This window comes from Lissotriton vulgaris, chromosome 5 (genome assembly GCF_964263255.1).
Source record: "Lissotriton vulgaris chromosome 5, aLisVul1.2, whole genome shotgun sequence".
Lineage (NCBI taxonomy): Eukaryota > Metazoa > Chordata > Amphibia > Caudata > Salamandridae > Lissotriton > Lissotriton vulgaris.
In genome coordinates this window covers 268,355,967-268,368,071 of record NC_141693.1, presented here as the reverse complement: position 1 = coordinate 268,368,071, position 12,105 = coordinate 268,355,967, and the positions used below count along the sequence as shown (strand labels likewise).

Genomic DNA, 12,105 nt, shown 5'->3' with positions numbered 1-12,105 from the left:
AACTGCAATTCCTAACGTGGAAAGTTGCTTTCCTAATTGCCATTACGTCACTAAGACGCGTAAGTGAGTTGCAAGCACTCACGATACAAGAGCCTTTCATCCAAATTCATCCAAATAGGGTGGTACTACGTACTAACCCCAAATTCCTTCCAAAGGTGGTGTCACATTTTCATCTCAACCAAACTATCGATTTGCCTGCATTCTTCCAGAACCCACAAACAGTGGCGGAAAGGATGCTCCATACCTTGGACGTACGGAGGGCATTGATGTACTACATAGACAGGACACAACACTTTAGGAAGACGAAACAACTCTTTGTTGCCTTCTCACCACAACACAAAGGCAACCCAATTTCCAAAGCAGGAATAGCCAGATGGATTGTTAAGTGCATCCAAATCTGTTATCATAAAGCCAAGCGCACTTTAACAATACCCCCAAAGGCACACTCCACACGCAAGTTGGGGGCATCCATGGCTTTCCTTGGTAACATTCCTCTAGAGGATATTTGCAGAGCAGCCACGTGGGTTACACCACATACCTTTACAAAACACTACTGTGTTGATGTACATTCCAAACAGCAAGCGGCTGTAGGGCAGGCTGTTCTCAAGACACTTTTTCAGGTTTCTGCAGCTGGCACGGGCAACCGCCGCTGATGGAGGGACTGCTATGTATTCTATGCAAAGATATGAATTTAGCAGCCCACATGCCTCGAACTGAATATGCTACTTACCAGTATGCATCTGTTCTTGGCATGTAGGGCTGCTAACATTCATATCGCCCGCCCTCCTCCCCGGTGCCTGTCGCAGCTGCAGATATACTATTGTATTCAATCATTAGCATGGACATCCTTTATACTTGCCACTCCATCCTCTGCCACAATGGCGAAAAACAATCTGGGGATGGAGCCGATGCCCATGCGCACTGTAGTCCAGGGGAGGAGCCACCCATCTCAGGATACTTCGAAGACTCTTCCAGGACAACAATGTGCGATCATCCGGACCCAACACTAGGTGGCGATCTAATGCAAAGATATGAATGTTAGCAGCCCTACATGCCAAGAACAGATGCATACTGGTAAGTAGCATATTCAATACTTTCGGAGCACTTCCACATGATCACTCTGCAGAAAGTCCGCCCGTTGCTAAGGCAAGGAGACTTCCTACCAACCGTAGACCTCAAGGATGCATACTTCCACATACCTATACATCCTTCTCACAGGAAGTATCTCAGGTGCACAATACAAAACCAGCACTATCAATTCAAAGTTCTCACCTTTGGGGTGACCATAGCTCCGAGAGTGTTCACAAAATGTCTAGCCACAGTAGCTGCACATCTAAGGAGACAACACATTCACATGTATCCATACCTGGACGATTGGCTGATACAAGCAAAATCGTACGAACAGTGCAAAAGCCATATGTCTCAAACATTTCAGCTGCTACACAGCTTAGGCTTTTCAATAAACTACCCAAAATCCAACCTACAGCCATCCCACATACAGCAATATCTGGGAGCTACCATAAATACCTCGCTGGCAAAGGCATATCCAAACGCAGCAAGGATAGCCAGTATGCAAATGCTCATTAGCAAATTCCAACCACAACTCTCCCTGTTAGCTCGAGTGTTCATGTAGCTCATAGGCATGATGGCCTCCTGCATTTTCATTGTCCCTCATGCCCGACTTCCATTGCGTCCACTGCAGGAATGCCTAGCAAAACAGTGGAACCAAGCTCAAGGACTATTAAAGGACCTAGTGTTGGTAAACAGTCGTGCATACAACTCTCTGCAGTGGTGGAACCCACAAAACCTTTCCAAAGGACGATTTTTCCAAGAGTAGGTTCCATTAATAGTGATAACAGCGGACGCATCACTGTTAGGTTGGGGAGCCCATATACTCCAATACACAGTGCAAGAGCTATGGACACCCAGCAGAAAAAAATTGCACATCAACCATTTGGAGTTGCTAGCAATATTTCTAGCTCTAAAAGCATTGCAGAAACAACTGTACAACAAGACTGTGTTGATCCGGACGGACAACATGACAGCCATGTACTACATACAGAAACAGGGAGGAACGCACTCTCTACAACTGTCTCACTTAGCGCAAAGCATATGGAAGTGGGCAATTCCAAAAAACATCTTTCTCCTGGCAGAACACCGTCCAGGGAAGGACAATCAGATAGCGGATCTACTCAGCAGACACAGCAAGCAGCTACATGAATGGGAGATTCACCCTCAGGTCCTCAAACCAGTCTTTCAAAAAGGGGGGCACCCAGAAATAAACCTGTTTGCCACAAAAGAAAACTCAAAATGCCAGTACTTTGCCGCCAGGTTCCCACATCCATTGTCACAGGGCAATGCGATATGGATGAACTAGTCAGGCAGATTTGCGTACGCTTTTCCCCTAGCTCCACTAATTCCGCTAGTGACACGCAAACTACGGCAATAGTCAGTCACAATGATCCTAGTTGCTCCAACATGGGCAAGGCAGCCATGGTACACAACGTTCCTAGAACTCTCAGTAGTGCCTCATCAAAGACTAAAACTCACACCTAGTCTTCTGACTCAGAGCCATGGAGAAATCAAACACCCAGATCCCAACCATTTGAACCTAGCGATCTGGCTCCTGAAGTCTTGGAGTTTGGATACCTTAACTTACCTCCAGACTGCATGAACATCATTAAGGAGGCAAGAAGGCCAACTACTAGGGCATGTTATGCAGCTAAATGGAAGAGATTTGTTATTTACTGTAACAATAAGCAAATCAATCCATTAGATGCTTCTATACAAAACATCATATGCTACCTATTGCACCTTCAAAGGTGCAACCTAGCTTATTCTTCTATAAGACTACACTTGTCTGTTTTGGAGGTATGCTGCTATAGCAGCTAACACCTTTCACTGTTTAGAGTACCAGCAATAAAAGCGTTCATGGAGGGCCTTAAAAGAGTAATTCCTCCAAAAAACCCACCTTCACCAGTCTGGAATCTAAACGTTGTACTCACCAGACTTATGGGGCCTCCTTTTGAACCCCTACATTCATGTGAACTACAATTTCTCACATGGAAGGTGGCTTTCCGTATTGCTATTACCTCACTTAGAAAAGTTAGCGAGCTACAAGCACTAACTATTAAAGAACCCTTTATGCAAATACACGCAAACAGGGTAGTACTTAGAACAAACCCTAGGTTTATGCCAAAAGTCATATCCAATTTCCACATCAACCAATCTATGGAGCTGCCAGTGTTCTTCCAAAATCCAGTTAGTAGCTGAAAGAGCCCTACACACCCTAGATGTCAAAAGAGCTCTGCTATATTATGTTGACAGGACAAAGGCATTCAGAAAGACAAAACAGTTGTTTGTTGCTTTCGCACCACAACATAAAGGAAATCCCATATCAAAGTCAGGAATAGCCAGATGGATAGTTAAATGCTTTCAAATATGTTATCGAAAAGCTAAACGCACTTTAACAGTCCCCCCTAGAGCACACTCCACGCGCAAAATGGGGGCATCCATGGCTTTCCTAGGGAATATTCCTCTTGAGGATATCTGAAGAGCAGCCACATGGTCTACCATACACACTTTCACAAAACATTATTGTGTAGACATACATTCCAAACAGCAAGCTGCTGTAGGACAGGCTGTTCTTAAAACTCTTTTTCAAACTGCTGCAGCTGGCACAGGTGACCACCGCTAGAGGAGATACTGCTATACAGTCTATGCACAGATATGAATTTAGCAGCCCGCATGCCTCGAGCGGAATATGCTACTTACCAGTATGCATCTGTTCTTGGCATGTAGGGCTGCTGACATTCATATTGCCCACCCTCCTACCTGGTGCCTGTTACAGCTGTAGCATTCTCTCTTTTGCATGGACATTTCTTACTGTACTATACTCCATCTCTGCCACAATGGCGAAAAACAATCTGAAGATTGAGAGGATGCCCATGGGCACGGTAGTCCAAGGGAGGAGCCACCTATCTCGTGATACTTCGAAGACTCTTCCAGGACAACAAGGTGCAATCATCCGGACCCAACACTAGGCGACGATCTATGCACCGATATGAACGTCAGCAGCCCTACATGCCAGCTAGATAGTCTCTACCAGATAATGCTTTACCGAAGGTAAGCAACTTGTTCTTCTGTCACAGACCATTATAACTGGTCCTTTGATGATGGGCGGCAGCATCCACATGTCTTACCTCAAGATTCTAGGCACCAGTTCCAAAAGAAATCTCCATACTATAACAGGATACTAACGCTTAGGGCAGTGCATATAGCACCCTTTTCTGTTAATCAATTAAAACAAATTCATGCTTCATTTTGACAAACACTGTCAAATCTTACAGCCTGGCCAAACATACAGGAGCACAGTTGATGTCGGTCTCTCAAGGCTTGGAACATCTGGAAGTGACTCATAGCCAAGAACCTGCAAATCACCAGAGATAATCTTACAGGCATTGACAGTGTAGTAACAGAGCGCTCAGTGGGATGTTTCAAGAAAACCACAAGGGGATATTTACTAAAGACTGATTCACTATGTTTTCTGGACCGGAGTGTTCATTCAGGTCCATAAAACAATTACCTGAATGCTTTAAAACAAATATCCTCACTTTGTTTCCAGAATTTAGCAACCGGTTCATTTAGCATCTTTTACAACTTGCAGAAGAGGTCCATGTCAGATTTCCCTTTAGACAGTCTATGTGATTACAGATGTCTGGGAGCAATTAATAATGTTGTTAATCCATTAACATGTACCTCACCTCCGTAGGCGCTTGGTGTAGTGCTGTTAAAGGTGGTGGGTTCTTTTGCAGTTAATTAAACATGGAGAGTAAGCAACATTTAGTTACTAAGCCCCCACCAACTGTACATAGTGTTTTAGTACTAGAGCGGTGATGAGCACCCATTTGATCTTTTTACCAAAAGTGGCCTTCAAGCTACATATTCATCAGGCTATATCCTTAGCCACATTTTTCTAAAACCCTTCCTTTCCATCGGAGAGATGTCTGTATACTTGGGATCTTCGAGTCTTATTTCTCTACCCACACAGTGGTAAAGGACTTAAAAGGTCCAAACGGCTCCTTGACAATAATGGGCCCTTTCACGTAGGTTTGTCTGCATCTAAAAAATCAATTTATGGATAGATTGTTTACTGTGTAGTGCTGTCTTATCTTAAAGTAAATAAACTCTAGACTCAAAGCAGCCATTATAACTGAAACAGCCTTAGTTAGAAGTGCACCAATCTTGGACGTTTGCAAGACAATCTTATGGATGTCCATTCATATATTCACTGGCAATTACTTTCTGTATTTGAACTCCAGAACAATTATTAAAGTGAATTGATCCCCCTTAACTGAACATGCCCACGTAAGATCGGCCTTCATTTTTGCCAGCCGATGCTTGTTCATCGTTTTTTTTTTTCAGAATGTTTGACTATTAATGCAGAATCTGATGCATGAGTAAATGTTACTTACTTGAAATCCTAGTTATGCATCATGAACATTTTATTTGAAGCTCTGAGCAGATTATCCTCTTCTCTCGCCATTGCTTCAGAGTAGCACCACATGTAAAGTCGGTGTTCTAAAGTATTGTCAAATGAGCTAAAACAACTGCATGTTAAGAGCATTATGTAGTGCTGCTCAATGTTTATGTAACAGCGTCAGTTTTAAGTTACGTAAAGCTGCTGCTCCTTTGCCCTCATTTTTATTTCCTTTTCTCCTTGGAACAAAATGTACATGAAATGTTATTTTAACTATTTGTCCTCACTCTAGTGACAATTGTATCTCAATTGCTTTGTTCTAAATTTAAAAAAAACTGATGGGCGAACTACACTGTGCTGCTTGCTGGATCATGGATGACCTATATTAAAGAAACATTACTGTTCTACATCTCACTGAGGCCGCAAGCCTTTAGAAGAAATTTCTTTTTCACTTTCAAGGGCGGAAATGAGGATTCAGGAAGTAAGGTCATTGTGTGTTATCAAGCCTCATTTTAGTTTAAAATTTTTATTAAAAGATGAAAATAGGGAAAGCGGATATTTACATTTGCCCCAGTATTGGAACTTTCATAGATTCCCATGCTTTGTATCATTCCCCGTTGTCGGAATGGGAGCCTCGGTAAATTAAAAATATCATAACCATAGGTACAAAAGAGAAAATTAGGCCTAGGCCTCATCTCATTTTGTTGCCTATCCACCTCTTTTTGTAAAAGAGACCAAACTATCTGCAACAACCAATCAGAAGAGCCTCACCCCATAGAACCCTCCTGAGAGACCCTCAGATCCTTAGATTTTCCACCGCGCTTTGTGCTAAGGTAGTCTCCACTGGTCTTTGCTCAGTTTTCTTCAAACAACTTTAATTCAACCCTTTTTTCTTGGAAAATAACTGACAAGGAGAAGAAGGCTTTGTTCAAGGCTTGTGCTACTTGCTCTAAAAAGCGCCTGTATGTAGATGACAAGCAAACAGATTGCATTTATTGCTTGTACCCTGACCACAAAGCTACAGAATGTAAGATCTGCAGGACCTTTTCATCAAAGACCTTGAGAGACCGAGAAGGGAGGCTTTTAACCTGGCTTCAAAAGATGAAATCCAGGAAGGACATCGTTTCTAGCGACAGTGAGGAGTCTTCATCAGCAGCCTCATTGAGAAGATCTGTTAAAAGGGGTAGGTCTCCCCCTTCTACCTCTGCTGAGCCTCCTTCAAAATCCACCCAAAAGATCTCTGACGGGTCTGGTGGTTCGGATCCCCTAAAATCTCCTCACCGAGGTGTAAAGGAAAAAGTGGGAGTGAGTGCTGAGGTGATTTCTTCACAGAAAGGTTCCCTCCCCATCTTCAGAGAAGTCAAAAGGTTTAAAAAAACCTGCCTCTCCCTCAGAAATCCAAGTCTGTGAAGAAATCCTGCCCGTCGACGGTGACATCCACAGGTACGTCGACGACAGCGGTGAAAACTCTTCATTCTTCCAGTTTGCCTCGTCGGCGGGATAGTCGACGATGGCTTCGTCGACGGCTTCGAAGCCTTCGATGTCGACGATTGGACTATCTTCTTCGTCGACGAGTTTGGTATCCTCAGTGTCAACAAGGATTACTCCGACGGTGGAGTCGATGACGACGAAGTCTACGTCGACGACGACTATGGCTATGACGACGACGGCTCTGATCCTGACGTCGAGCTCATCGATGGTGCCGTCGACGCTGGCTCCTCCGTCGACTATGAATGATTCTCCGTCGACGACGTCCTCGCCGACTATGGTTCAGTCGACGATGGTTCCGACGAGGATGGTTGCGTCGACGATGGTTCCATCGACTGATTCCACCATCTACAATGCTCTCGTCGATGATGGTTCCGTCGACGCGCCTCTCGTCGACGACCTCGTCGACGGTTCCTCCTTCAAAGGTGGAAAAGATTAGAATTATTGTGAAAAAATGCCAGATCACTCCTTATATGACGTCTCCGCGAAGGGTGACTCCCTTCCTCCGGCTTTACTGTTGGATGAAGATAATTCAGAGGAGGAGGATGAAGAGGATAATGAAGATCCTTATGGAGTGGCTTACAGTCCGTCGCAACTCCATGTGAAGTGTCAGGACTCTGATTCTGATGGTTTTTATGAGGAGGAACTGCGTCAATCTCCACCTAGACAGCAGATTCCACAACAAGTTTCGCAGGGTATGGTTGCCATGCCTTCATCACTCATATCGGACCTGCAAATGATGCTAACGGACTATAGGAAAAGGTTTCCTTCACAGGCTCCGGAGTCCATTCAGGTACCTCCTCCATCTTTACCACCATCCTCTACGGCAGTGGTACAGCTGCAATCTCAAGAGCAAGAGGAAGTTCGGCAGCCACCTGTACAGGTTCAGACCATTCAAGATACTGATGATGATGATGATGATGATGATGATGATTCTTCGGATGCAGGCAGAGACGATCCAGGAGTCTCTCGTCCTGACAAAGATTGGGACGATTACATCATCCAAGATCCTTCCTCTCCTTCAGATCCAGTGGATTCGCCACCTGTCGATATAGGTGGGTTCCTTAAACTTATGGAGAGAGCTTCTAGGCGCTTTGGCCTTCCAGTGTCTACGGTGCATACCGACTGCTTCCTTTATGATTTCAAGGAACCATATAAAAGATCTGTCCGCTCTATCCCTATAGTCGACCATGTTTGGACTGAGGGACTAAAAGCGATGCAGTCCCCTGCTACCGTAATTCCTGTCTTGCCTCGACTGGAGAAAAAGTATAAAGTGCGGAAGGAAGTCCAGCACGTTTGGTTGGTCAGCCAAAACCGGACTCAGTGATCTCGCAAGCAGCTCAGAGGAAGTCTAAAAACCCGGCAGCCCCTTTTGTTTCTCCACCAGACAAGGAGGGGAGACGCTTGGATAATGTAGGGAAGAGATTCTCCTCTATCTCCAGTCTTCTAGTTCGTACCTCCAATGCACTTGCAATTTTAGGCCGTTATGACCGCCAATTGTGGTGTGATATGACTCCGTTCTTGCATCATCTACCGTAGGCTGTTAAAGTTGAGGCATAGAAGATTTTAGAGGAAGGAGAACAAACCTCTGCAGAAGTGAGTGACTGCTTGATGGACATAGCTACAACTGCGTTCAGAGCTCTGGCAGGTTCGGTCGTCCTCCGAAGGCAAGGATGGCTTTGGGCTACTTGGTTCCACCCGGAAATACAGAACAAAATATTGGACATGCCCTTTGATGGTGATATGCTTTTCGGAAAGCACATTGACGATGCCTTGCAGGAGATAAAGAGGGACACTGAAACAGCCAAGTCCTTCGGCAACCTCCAATTTTGTAAAACGCCTTTCCGAGGAGCGAGGAGGAGAGGTTATAACAGCAGAGGAGGATACCAGCAACGTTACTCCTCTTACTCTCGGTCCTCACAATCCTACAGGCCACAATATTCGCAGAGGCAAGGACAATCTGCCTCTTTCTCTCCCCAACAAGGGAAACGCCGCCAGGGTAGGGACCACTCAAAGCGACAATAGCGGCCTCCTGGCTCGTCTACGGTTCCTACCCCTCCAATACTATCAGTGGGGGAAGGATTTCTTATTGTCTGAAAAGCTGGAGAAATATAACATCAGACCAGTGGGTCTTGAATATCATTCGGAGTGGCCACACCTTGGAGTTCCAACATCTTCCTCCAATCAGTTCTCCTGGCGCCAGCAGCGCAAAACATCCTCGACTGCTACGTCTCGAAGCCCACCAACTCTAAATCAAGGGGCAATAGAGCCGGTCCCTCACTCTCAGAGAGGGAAAGGCTTTTATTCCAGGTTTTTCCTGGTTCGCAAGACGAAAGACAAATGGCGTCCAATTTTAGATCTAAGAGAGCTCAACACCTATCTCATAAAGCTCTCATTCAGGTTGGTCACTCTTCAAGATATTCTACGTCTTCTGTATTCAGGAGACTACATGGCGACACTGGACTTATAGGACGGATACTTCCAAGTCCCGATCCATCCGGCTCACAGGCAATAGCTTCGCTTTACAGTGGGCAAGAGCCACTTTCAATTCAAGGTGCTTCCTTTTGGCTTGAAGTCGGCACCACGGATATTTACCAAGGTTCTGGCACCTGTGGCTGCATTCCTCAGGAAGCAATCTCTAGAAGTCTTTCCCTACCTAGACGATTGGCTTATAAAGGCGCCATCTTTTCAAGCAGCTTCCAAGGCGGTTTCACATTGCATCCAGCTTTTCAACAGCTTGGGTCTTCAACTCAACATAGAGAAATCAGTCCTTCAACCAGCCAGGTCTGTAAGGTTTCTAGGCTCTATTGTGGACACCAGACGCTGCAAAGCTTTCCCAACGGAGGAGCGTCAACACAAGCTCATGCAATCAGCTCGTCTATTGCAGAAAAAGAAGACCCTGTCGGTACGACTCTACAAGTCCCTGCTAGGATCGATCTCATCCTGCATACCATTAATTCCGCACTGCAGACTTCGCATGCGGCCGCTGCAGGAACAGCTGGACAAGCAATGGTACCAGGCGGAAGGCTCCTTCGAGGACAGGATAACGGTAACCCCAGCAATGAGACACATGCAGCTGGTGGCTGGTACGAGAGAACATCTCAAAAGGTTTAACCTTCACGCTCCCTCCATCTCCCATGGTTTTGACGAAAGACGCCTCACTAGAAGGTTGGGGAGCAGTTCTGCAGAATTTACATGTGAGTGGTCATTGGAACCCAAGTCAGCGGAAGTTCCACATCAATCTTTTGGAACTGATGGCTATTCGCTTGGCTCTTCAAGCTTTTCTGCCGAGAGTTCAAGATCATACAGTGCTGGTCCGCACAGACAACACGACGGCCATGTATTATATCAACAAACAAGGAGGAAACTCAGAGAATTTGGGACTGGGCTATTCTTCACAACATTATGCTGTCAGCAGAACACCTCGCGGGTACGCTCAATATAAAAGCGGACGCTCTCAGCTGCCAGAGGTCACTCACTCACAAATGGGAATTGAACCAATCCATCCTCGACGAAGTCTTCACGGTTTGGGGGATCCCGACCATAGACCTGTTTGCGACCCCCGGAAAACGCCAAATGCCAACTTTACGCAAGCAGGGATCACCATCAGGGATCCTTGGGGAATGCGCTTTTGATTGCTTGGTACGGCGCATTTCTCTGCGCCTTTCCTCCAATTCCCCTAATTCCGAAAGTAATCAGGAAGATCAAAGCGGAACCGTGCACAGTGATCTTGATTGCACCAGCGTGGCCCCGAAAGTTCGTCTCAGGATCAGCCAATACACCTACAGCCGATTCCGTCTGTTGACAATGTCTCAGGGTCAGGTACTTCATCCGGATCCCAAATCGCTCCAGTTGACTGCGTGGCTCCTGAGTACAGAGAATTTAAAGATCTAGATCTCTCAGAGGAATGTAAAGATATCCTGTCTCAGTCCAGAGGTGTCTGAAATTCTATCTGGAACGGACTAAACGTTTCAGGAAATCTTCACAACTGTTTGTATCTTCTGGCTATCCAATTTTGCCATCAGCAGGCGGGCAAACCGCTTCAAAGACGAGTTCGAACTTATTCCACGAGATCTGTGGCATCCTCAGTGGCTCTGTTTTCAGGAGTCCCTATCAAGGACATTTGTCGGGCAGCTACGTGGAGTAGTACCCATACCTTCATGAGGCACTACTGCCTGGATTCGTCCATGAAGGATGATGCAGCTGTTGGACAGGCAGTCCTGAGAAATCTGTTTCAATAAGAGGTGAGCTTTCCCTACAGTCCCTCCTTCCTGTGATTCGCACATTTTGTATCTCTTGTTGTATCCCCTACTATGGTAACATTTGTCATTTGGTTTACTGTGGGGGTTTTATATATGGATATATAGCAGTATTCATGGAACAAAATGTGCTTTTTTAGGTGGCTTACTGCTTGCTACTCTGATACAAAGCATGGGAATCTATGAAAGTTCCAATACTGGGGCAAGAAAACAAGTTACTTACCTGTAACTTTGGTTCCCCAGTATTGGTAACTTTCATAGATTCCCATGTGCCCACCCTCCTCCCCGGGGAAAGCTCGGACTTTTTTACTGAGATAATTGCTGTTACACAACGGCTACGAAAATCTGAGGCTCTGAGGCTCTCTCAGGAGGGTTGTATGGGGTGAGGCTCTTTTGATTGGTTGTTGCAGAGAGTTTGGTCTCTTTTTACTAAAAGAGGTGGATAGGCTACAAAATTAGATGAGGCAGAGGCCTAATTTTTTCTTTTGTACCTATGGTAATGATATTTTTTATTTACCGAGGCTCCCATTCCGACGACGGGGAATGATACAAAGCATGGGAATCTATGAAAGTTACCAATACTGGGGAACCAAAGTTACAGGTAAGTAACTTGTTTTCTTCTCATTGATTTTTGTGCTCTGTGGAGGGATTCTTTCTCTCCATGTAAATGTGTTTTACGAGGGGGTTTAGATAAACAGTGTTTACGAATTGAATATTCCTATAATAAAGAATGTGTCTCCGGTAAGTAAAGTTTCTATTTTCATGGACCTCTGCACTGAGTCTCATCAAAAGGTCTAATTGAATCCAAGCACTCTTGAAGGAAATGTCTTTGTAGCTTTTTCTGGTGTGCGATAGTTTTACATAGCATGGGAAGGAAAT

General features: G+C 45.2%; 1 protein-coding gene across 15 annotated transcripts in view; it reads left to right on the top strand.

Annotated features, from left to right (window-relative positions):
- Window positions 1–12,105, top strand: part of KIF1B (kinesin family member 1B) — a 1,388,545-nt gene that overhangs the window by 273,213 nt on the left and 1,103,227 nt on the right. The gene's annotated exons all lie outside the window — the stretch shown is intronic.